Source organism: Calliopsis andreniformis, unplaced genomic scaffold (assembly GCF_051401765.1).
Source record: "Calliopsis andreniformis isolate RMS-2024a unplaced genomic scaffold, iyCalAndr_principal scaffold0027, whole genome shotgun sequence".
NCBI lineage: Eukaryota > Metazoa > Arthropoda > Insecta > Hymenoptera > Andrenidae > Calliopsis > Calliopsis andreniformis.
The window spans coordinates 5711974-5722514 of NW_027480436.1; positions in this window are offsets into that span (position 1 = coordinate 5711974).

Sequence of the window (10541 nt, forward strand, 5' to 3'; positions counted from 1 at the left end):
CTCTAGGGCGTTGCAGGACCAGAACGAATAGTTAGGGCCTTAGAAGTCAACGCCAGAAGCATAAAATACAAAATAAATGGAACAGTTTTTCCATTGTATAAAACGAATAATTGCTACCACTGTGAAAGTTATGTTCTTTTCTTACTTTTCTGACAACCTAGGCTTCACTGTAGTGTGCTGCTCCACCAAATCGAATAGATAGGGCCATGGAAGTCAACGCCCGAAGCATAAAATACAATAAATATACAAGAGTTTTTCCATCGTATAACAGGAATAATTGCAACCAGTTTGAAAGTAATGGTCATTTCTACGTTCTGGGCAACCTAGGCTTCACTCTAGGGCGTCGTTCCGCCAGATCGAATAGTTAGGGCCTAAGATGTCAACGCCAGAAGCATAAAACACAATATAAATATAACAGCTTTTCCATCGTATAAAACGAATAATTGCAACAAGTATGAAAGTCGTGGTTATTTCTACTTTCCGGGCAACCTAGGCTTCACCCTAGGGCGTTGCTCCAACAGATTGAATAGTTAGGGCCTTAGAAGTCAACGCCCGAAGCATAAAATACAAAATAAATAGAACAGTTTTTCCATCGTATAAAACGAATAATTGCTACCGGTGTGAAAGTTATGGTCATTTCTACGTTCCGGGAAACACAGGCTGCACCCTAGGGCGTTGTTCCACCAGATGGAGTAGTTAGGGCATAAGAAGTCAACGCCAGAAGCATAAAATACGGTATAAATACAACAGCTTTTCCGTCGTATAAAACAAATAATTGCAACCAGTATGAAAGGTATGGTCATTTCTACTTTCCGGGCAACCTAGGCTTCACCCTAGGGCGTTGATCCAACAGATTGAAGAGTTAGGCCCTTAGAAGTCAACGCCCGAAGCATAAAATACAAAATAAATAGAGCAGTTTTTCCATCGTATAAAACTAATAATTGCAACCAGTGTGAAAGTTATTGTCATTTCTACTTTCCGCGCAACCTAGGCTTCCCCCTAGCGCGTTGCTGCGACGGATTAAATAGTTAGGACCTTAGAAGTCAATGCCCGAAACATAAAATGCATTAAAAATACAACAGTTTTTCCATCATATAACAGGAATAATTGCAACCAGTTTGAAAGTGATGGTCATTTCTACGTTCCGGGCAAACTAGGCTTCACTCTAGGGCGTTGCTCCACCAGATCGAATAGTTAGTGCCTTTGAAGTCAACGCCAGAAGCATAAAATACAATATAAATACAACAGTTTTTCCAACGTATAAAACGAATAATTGCTACCAGTATGGAAGTGATGGTCATTTCTACGTTCCGGGCTACCTAGGCCTCACTCTAGGTCGTTGTTCCACCAGATTCAATTGTTAGGGCCTAAGAAGTCAACGCCAGAAGCATAAGATACAATATAAATATAACAGTTTTTCCATTGTATAGAACGAATAATAGCAACCAGTGTGAAAGTTATGGTCATTTCTACGTTCCGGGCAACCTAGGCTTCACTCTAGGACGTTGCAACACCACATCGAATAGTTAGTGCCTTAGAAGTCAACGCCAGAAGCATAAAATACAATATAAATACAACAGTTTTTCCATTGTATAAAACGAATAATTGCTACCAGTGTAAAAGTTATGGTCAGTTCTACGTTCCGGGCAACCTAGTCCTCACTCTAGGTCGTTGTTCCACCAGATCGAATTGTTAGGGCCTAAGAAGTCAACGCCAGAAGCATAAGATACAATATATATATAACAGTTTTTCCATCGTGTAAAACGAATAATTGCTACCGGTGTGAAAGTTATGGTCATTTCTACGTTCCTGTCAACCTAGGCTTCACCACAGGGCGTTGTTCCAACAGATCGAATAGTTAGGGCCTAAGAAGTGAACGCCAGAAGCATAAAATACAATATAAATACAACAGTTTTTCCATCGTATAAAACGAATAATTGCTACCAGTATGGAGGTGATGGTCATTTCTACGTTCCGGGCTACCTAGGCCTCACTCTAGGTCGTTGTTCCACCAGATCGAATTGTTAGGGCCTAAGAAGTCAGCGCCAGAAGCATAAGATACAATATAAATATAACAGTTTTTCCATCGTATGGAACGAATAATAGCAACCAGTGTGAAAGTTATGGTCATTTCTACGTTCCGGGCAACCTAGGCTTCACCCTTGGGCGTTTCTCCAACAGATTGAATAGTTAGGGACTTAGAAGTCAACGCCCGATGCATAAAATACAAAACAAATAGAGCAGTTTTTCAATCGTGTAAAACGAATAATTGCTACCGGTGTGAAAGCTATTGGTCATTTCTACGTTCCGGTCAACCTAGGCTTCACCATAGGGCGTTGTTCCAACAGATCGAATAGTTAGGGCCTTAGAAGTCAACGCCCGAAGCTTAAAATACGAAATAAATAGAACAGTTTTTCCATTGTATAAAACGAATAATTGCTACCAGGGTGAAAGTTATGTTCATTTCTACGTTCTGGGCAACCAAGGCTTGACTGTAGGGTGTTGCTCCACCAGATCGAATAGGTAGGGCCATAGAAGTCAACGCCCGAAGCATAAAATACACTAAATATACAAGAGCTTTTCCGTCGTATAACAGGAATAATTGCAACCAGTGTGAAAATGATGGTCATTTCTAAGTTCCGGGCAACCTAGGCTTCACTCTAGGGCGTTGTTCCACCAGATCGAGAAGTTAGGGCCTAAGAAGTCAACGCCAGAAGCATAAAATACCATATAAATATAACAGTTTTTCCATCGTATAAAACGAAGAATAGTAACCAGTGTGAAAGTTATGGTCATTTCTACGATCCGGGCAACCTAGGCCTCACTCTAGGGCGTTGCAGGACCAGAACGAATAGTTAGGGCCTTAGAAGTCAACGCCAGAAGCATAAAATACAAAATAAATGGAACAGTTTTTCCACTGTATAAAACGAATAATTGCTATCAGTGTGAAAGTTATGGTAATTTCTACGTTCCTGTCAACCTAGGCTTCACTCTAGGGCGTTGTTCCACCAGATCGAGAAGTTAGGGCCGAAGAAGTCAACGCCAGAAGCATAAAATACCATATAAATATAACAGTTTTTCCATCGTATAAAACGTATAATAGCAACCAGTGTGAAAGTTATGGGCATTTCTACGTTCCGGGCAACCTAGGCTACACTCTACGGCGTTGTTCCACCAGATCGAGAAGTTAGGGCCGAAGAAGTCAACGCCAGAAGCATAAAATACCATATAAATATAACAGTTTTTCCATCGTATAAAACGTATAATAGCAACCAGTGTGAAAGTTATGGGCATTTCTACGTTCCGGGCAACCTAGGCTACACTCTACGGCGTTGTTCCACCAGATCGAATAGTTAGGGCCTAAAAAGTCAGCGCCAGAAGCATAAAATACAATATAAATATAACAGTTTTTCCATTGTATAAAACGAATAATTACTACCAGTGTGAAAGTTATGGTCATTTCTACGTTCCGGGCAACCTAGGCTTCACCCTAGGGCGTTGCTCCAACAGATCGAATAGTTAGGGCCTTAGAAGTCAACGCCCGAAGCATAAAATACAAAATAAATGGAACAGTTTTTCCATTGTATAAAACGAATAATTGCTACCACTGTGAAAGTTATGTTCTTTTCTTACGTTTCTGACAACCTAGGCTTCACTGTAGTGTGTTGCTCCACCAAATCGAATAGATAGGGCCATGGAAGTCAACGCCCGAAGCATAAAATACAAAATAAATAGAACAGTTTTTCCATCGTATAAAACGAATAATTGCTACCGGTGTGAAAGTTATGGTCATTTCTACGTTCCGGGAAACACAGGCTGCACCCTAGGGCGTTGTTCCACCAGATGGAGTAGTTAGGGCATAAGAAGTCAACGCCAGAAGCATAAAATACGGTATAAATACAACAGCTTTTCCGTCGTATAAAACAAATAATTGCAACCAGTATGAAAGGTATGGTCATTTCTACTTTCCGGGCAACCTAGGCTTCACCCTAGGGCGTTGATCCAACAGATTGAAGAGTTAGGCCCTTAGAAGTCAACGCCCGAAGCATAAAATACTAAATAAATAGAGCAGTTTTTCCATCGTATAAAACTAATAATTGCAACCAGTGTGAAAGTTATTGTCATTTCTACTTTCCGCGCAACCTAGGCTTCCCCCTAGCGCGTTGCTGCGACGGATTGAATAGTTAGGACCTTAGAAGTCAATGCCCGAAACATAAAATGCATTAAAAATACAACAGTTTTTCCATCATATAACAGGAATAATTGCAACCAGTTTGAAAGTGATGGTCATTTCTACGTTCCGGGCAACCTAGGCTTCACTCTAGGGCGTTGCTCCACCAGATCGAATAGTTAGTGCCTTTGAAGTCAACGCCAGAAGCATAAAATACAATATAAATACAACAGTTTTTCCAACGTATAAAACGAATAATTGCTACCAGTATGGAAGTGATGGTCATTTCTACGTTCCGGGCTACCTAGGCCTCACTCTAGGTCGTTGTTCCACCAGATTCAATTGTTAGGGCCTAAGAAGTCAACGCCAGAAGCATAAGATACAATATAAATATAACAGTTTTTCCATTGTATAGAACGAATAATAGCAACCAGTGTGAAAGTTATGGTCATTTCTACGTTCCGGGCAACCTAGGCTTCACTCTAGGACGTTGCAACACCACATCGAATAGTTAGTGCCTTAGAAGTCAACGCCAGAAGCATAAAATACAATATAAATACAACAGTTTTTCCATTGTATAAAACGAATAATTGCTACCAGTGTAAAAGTTATGGTCAGTTCTACGTTCCGGGCAACCTAGTCCTCACTCTAGGTCGTTGTTCCACCAGATCGAATTGTTAGGGCCTAAGAACTCAACGCCACAAGCATAAGATACAATATATATACAACAGTTTTTCCATCGTGTAAAACGAATAATTGCTACCGGTGTGAAAGTTATGGTCATTTCTACGTTCCTGTCAACCTAGGCTTCACCATAGGGCGTTGTTCCAACAGATCGAATAGTTAGGGCCTAAGAAGTGAACGCCAGAAGCATAAAATACAATATAAATACAACAGTTTTTCCATCGTATAAAACGAATAATTGCTACCAGTATGGAGGTGATGGTCATTTCTACGTTCCGGGCTACCTAGGCCTCACTCTAGGTCGTTGTTCCACCAGATCGAATTGTTAGGGCCTAAGAAGTCAGCGCCAGAAGCATAAGATACAATATAAATATAACAGTTTTTCCATCGTATGGAACGAATAATAGCAACCAGTGTGAAAGTTATGGTCATTTCTACGTTCCGGGCAACCTAGGCTTCACCCTTGGGCGTTTCTCCAACAGATTGAATAGTTAGGGACTTAGAAGTCAACGCCCGATGCATAAAATACAAAACAAATAGAGCAGTTTTCCAATCGTGTAAAACGAATAATTGCTACCAGTGTAAAAGTTATGGTCATTTCTACGTTCCGGGCAACCTAGGCTTCACCCTAGGGCGTTGTTCCACCAGATCGAATAGTTAGGGCCTAAGAAGTGAACGCCAGAAGCATAAAATGCAATAAAAATACAACAGTTTTTCCATCGTATAAAAGGATTAATTGCAACCAGTTTAAAAGTGATGGTCATTTCTACTTTCCGGGCAACCTAGGTTTCACCCTAGGGCGTTGCTCCAACAGATTGAATAGTTAGGGCCTTAGGAGTCAATGGCCGAAGCATAAAATGCAATAAAAATACAACAGTTTTTCTATCATATAACCGGAAGAATTCCAACCAGTTTGAAAGTGATGGTCATTTCTACGTTCCGGGCAACCTCGGCTCCACTCTATGGCGTTCTTCCACCACATCGAATAGCTACGGTCTCAGAAGTCAACGCCCGAACCATAAAATGCAATAAAAATACAACAGTTTTTCCATCATATAACCGGAATAATTGCAACCAGTTTGAAAGTGATGGTCATTTCTACGTTCCGGGCAACCTCGGCTTCACTCTAGGGCGTTGCTCCACCAGATCGAATAGTTAGTGCCTTAGAAGTCAATGCCAGAAGCATAAAATACAAAATGAATACGACAGTTTTTCAATCGTATAAAACGAATAATTGCAACCAGTACGAAAGTTATGGTCATTTCTACTTTACGGGCAACCTAGGCTTCACCCTAGGGCGTTGTTACAACAGATTGAATAGTTAGGGCCTTAGAAGTCAACGCCAGAAGCATGAAATACAAAATAAATAGAACAGTTGTTCCATCGTATAAAACGAATAATTGCTACCAGTTTGAAAGTTATGGTAATTTCTACGTTCCGGGCAACCTTGGTTTCACTCTATGGCGTTGCTCCATTAGATCGCATAGCTAGGGACTTAGAACTCAGCGCCATAAGAATAAAATACAATTTAAGTACAACAGTTTTTCCATCGTATAGAATGAATAATTGGAAACATTGTGAAAGTAATGGTCATTTCTACGTTCCAGGCAACCTAGATGTCACTCTAGGCCGTTGTTCCATCAGATCGACTAGTTAGGGCCTAAGAAGTGAACGCCAGAAGCATAAAATACAATATAAATACAACAGTTTTTCCATCATATAAAATGAATGATAACAACCAGTGTGAAAGTTATGGTCATTTCTACGTGCCGGGTAACCTAGGCTTCACTCTAGGGCGTTGCTCCACCAGTTCGAATAGATTGGGCCTTAGAAGTCAACGCCCGAAGCATAAACTACAAAATAAATACAACAGTCTTTCAATCGTATAAAACGAATAATTGCAACCTGTGTGAAGGTTATGGTCATATCTACGTTCCGGACAAACTAGGCTTCACTGTAGGGTGTTGCTCCACCAGATCGAATAGGTAGGGCCATAGAAGTAAACGCCCGAAGCATAAAATACGATAAATATACGAGAGTTTTTCCATCGTATAACAGGAATAATTGCAACTAGTGTGAAAGTGATGGTCATTTCTACGTTCCGGGCAACCTAGGTTTCACTCTAGGGCGTTGTACCACCAGATCAAATAGTTAGGGCATAAGAAGTCAACGCCAGGAGCATAAAATACAACATAAATACAACAGACTTTCCATCGTATATAATGTATATTTGCAAACAGTGTGAAAGTAATGGTCATTTCTACGTACCGGGCAATCTAGGCTCCACTCTAGGGCATTGCTCCACCAAATCGAATAGCTAGGGCCTTAGAAGTCAAAGCGAGAAGCATAAAATACGATATAAATACAACAGCTTTTCCATCGAATAAAAGGAATAGTTGCAAACAGTGTGATAGTAATGGTCATTTCTACGTTCCGCGCAACCTAGGCTTCACACTACGGCGTTGTTCCACCAGATCGAATAGTTAGGGCCTAAGAAGTCAACACCAGAATAATAAAATACAAAATAAACACAACAGCCTTTACACCGTATAAAACGAGTAATTGCAACCTGTGTGAAGGTTATGGTCATATCTACGTTCCGGGCAACATAGGCTTCACTGTAGAGCGTTCCTCCACCAGATCGAAATGTTAGGGCCTAAGAAGTCAACGCCCGAAGCATAAAATACGATATAAATACAACAGTTTTTCCATCATATAAAACGAATGATAGCAACCAGTGTGAAAGTTATGGTCATTTCTACGTTCCGGGCAACCTAGGCTTCACCCTAGGCCGTTGTTCCACCAGATCGAACAGCTAGGGCCTAAGAAGTGAACGCCAGAAGCATAAAATACAATATAAATACAACAGTTTTTCCATCATATAAAACGAATGATAGCAACCAGTGTGAAAGTTATGGTCATTTCTACTTTCCGGGCAACCTACGCTTCACCCTAGGGCGTTGTTCCACCAGATGGAATAGTTACGGCCCAAGAAGTCAACGCCAGAAGCATGAAATACGATATAAATACAACAGCTTTTCCATCGTATAAAACGAATAATTGCAACCAGTGTGTAAGTTATGGTCATTTCTACGTTCCGGTCAACCTCGGCTTCACTCTATGGCGTTCTTCCACCACATCGAATAGCTACTGTCTCAGAAGTCAACGCCCGAACCATAAAATGCAATAAAAATACAACAGTTTTTCCATCATATAACCGGAATAATTGCAACCAGTTTGAAAGTGATGGTCATTTCTACGTTCCGGGCAACCTCGGCTTCACTCTAGGGCGTTGCTCCACCAGATCGAATAGTTAGTGCCTTAGAAGTCAATGCCAGAAGCATAAAATACAAAATGAATACAACAGTTTTTCAATCGCATAAAACGAATAATTGCAACCAGTACGAAAGTTATGGTCATTTCTACGTTCCGGGCAACCTAGGCTTCACTCTATGGCGTTCTTCCACCACATCGAATAGCTACGGCCTCAGAAGTCAACGCCTGAAGCATAAGATACAATATAAATATAACAGTTTTTCCATCGTATAGAACGAATAATAGCAACCAGTGTGAAAGTTATGGTCATTTCTACGTTCCGGGCAACCTAGGCTTCACTCTAGGGCGTTGTTCCACCAGATGCAATAGTCGTGGCATAAGAAGTCAACGCACGAAGCATAAAATACAAAATAAATACAACAGTTTTTCCATTGTATAAAACGAATAATTGCTACCAGTGTAAAAGTTATGGTCATTTCTACGTTCCGGGCAACCTAGGCTTCACCCTAGGGCGTTGTTCCACCAGATCGAATAGTTAGGGCCTAAGAAGTGAACGCCAGAAGCATAAAATACAATATAAATACAACAGTTTATCCATCATATAAATCGAGTAATTGCAACCAGTATGAAAGTTGTGGTCATTTCTACTTTCCGGGCAACCTACGCTACACCCTAGAGCGTTGCTCCAACAGATTGAATAGTTAGGGCCTTAGAAGTCAACGCCAGAAGCATAAAATTCAATAAAGATGCAACAGTTTTTCCATCGTATAACAGGAGTCACTGCTAACAGTGTGAAAGTACTGGTCATTTCTACGTTCCGGGTAACCTAGGCTTCACCCTAGGGCGTTGCTAGAACAGATCGAATAGTTAGGGCCTTAGAAGTCAACGGCCGAAGCATAAAATACAAAATAAAAAGAACTGTTTTTCCATCGTATAAAACGAATAATTGCTGCCGGTGTGAAAGTTATTTCCATTTCTACGTTCCGGTCAACCTAGGCTTCACCCTAGGGCGTTGTTCCACTAGATGGAATAGTTAGGGCCTAAGAAGTGAACGCCTGCATCATAAAATACAATATAAATACAACAGTTCTTCCATCATATAAAACGAATAATTGCAACCAGTATGAAAGTTATGGTCATTTCTACGTTCCGGGCAACCTAGTCTTCACTCTAGGGCGTTGTTCCACCAGATGCAATAGTCGTGGCATAAGAAGTCAACGCACGAACCATAAAATACAAAATAAATACAACAGTTTTTCCATTGTATAAAACGAATAATTGCTACCAGTGTAAAAGTTATAGTCATTTCTACGTTCCGGGCAACCTAGGCTTCACCCTAGGGCGTTGTTCCACCAGATCGAATAGTTAGGGCCTAAGAAGTGAACGACAGAAGCATAAAATACAATATAAATACAACAGTTTATCCATCATATAAATCGAGTAATTGCAACCAGTATGAAAGTTGTGGTCATTTCTACTTTCCGGGAAACCTAGGCTACACCCTAGAGCGTTGCTCCAACAGATTGAATAGTTAGGGCCTTAGAAGTCAACGCCAGAAGCATAAAATTCAATAAAGATGCAACAGTTTTTCCATCGTATAACAGGAGTCACTGCTAACAGTGTGAAAGTACTGGTCATTTCTACGTTCCGGGTAACCTAGGCTTCACCCTAGGGCGTTGCTAGAACAGATCGAATAGTTAGGGCCTTAGAAGTCAACGGCCGAAGCATAAAATACAAAATAAAAAGAACTGTTTTTCCATCGTATAAAACGAATAATTGCTGCCGGTGTGAAAGTTATTTCCAGTTCTACGTTCCGGTCAACCTAGGCTTCACCCTAGGGCGTTGCTCCACCAGATGGAATAGTTAGGGCCTAAGAAGTGAACGCCAGCAGCATAAAATACAATATAAATACAACAGTTCTTCCATCATATAAAACGAATAATTGCAACCAGTATGAAAGTTATGGTCATTTCTACGTTCCGGGCAACCTAGGCTTCACTCTATGGCGTTCTTCCACCACATCGAATAGCTACGGCCTCAGAAGTCAACGCCTGAAGCATAAAATACAATAAAGATACAACAGTCTTTCCATCGTATAACAGGAATACTTGCAACCCGTGTGAAAGTGATGGTCATTTGTACGTTCCAGGCAACCTAGGCTTCACTCTAGGTCGTTGTTCCGCCAGATCGAATTGTTAGGGCCTAAGAAGTCAACGCCAGAAGCATAAGATACAATATACATATAACAGTCCTTCCATCGTATAGAACGAATAATAGCATCCAGTGTGAAAGTTATGGTCATTTCTACGTTCCAGGCAACCTAGGCTTCACTCTAGGGAGTTGTTCCACCAGATCGAATTGTTAGGGCCTGAGAAGTCAACGCCAGAAGCATAAGATACAATATAAATAT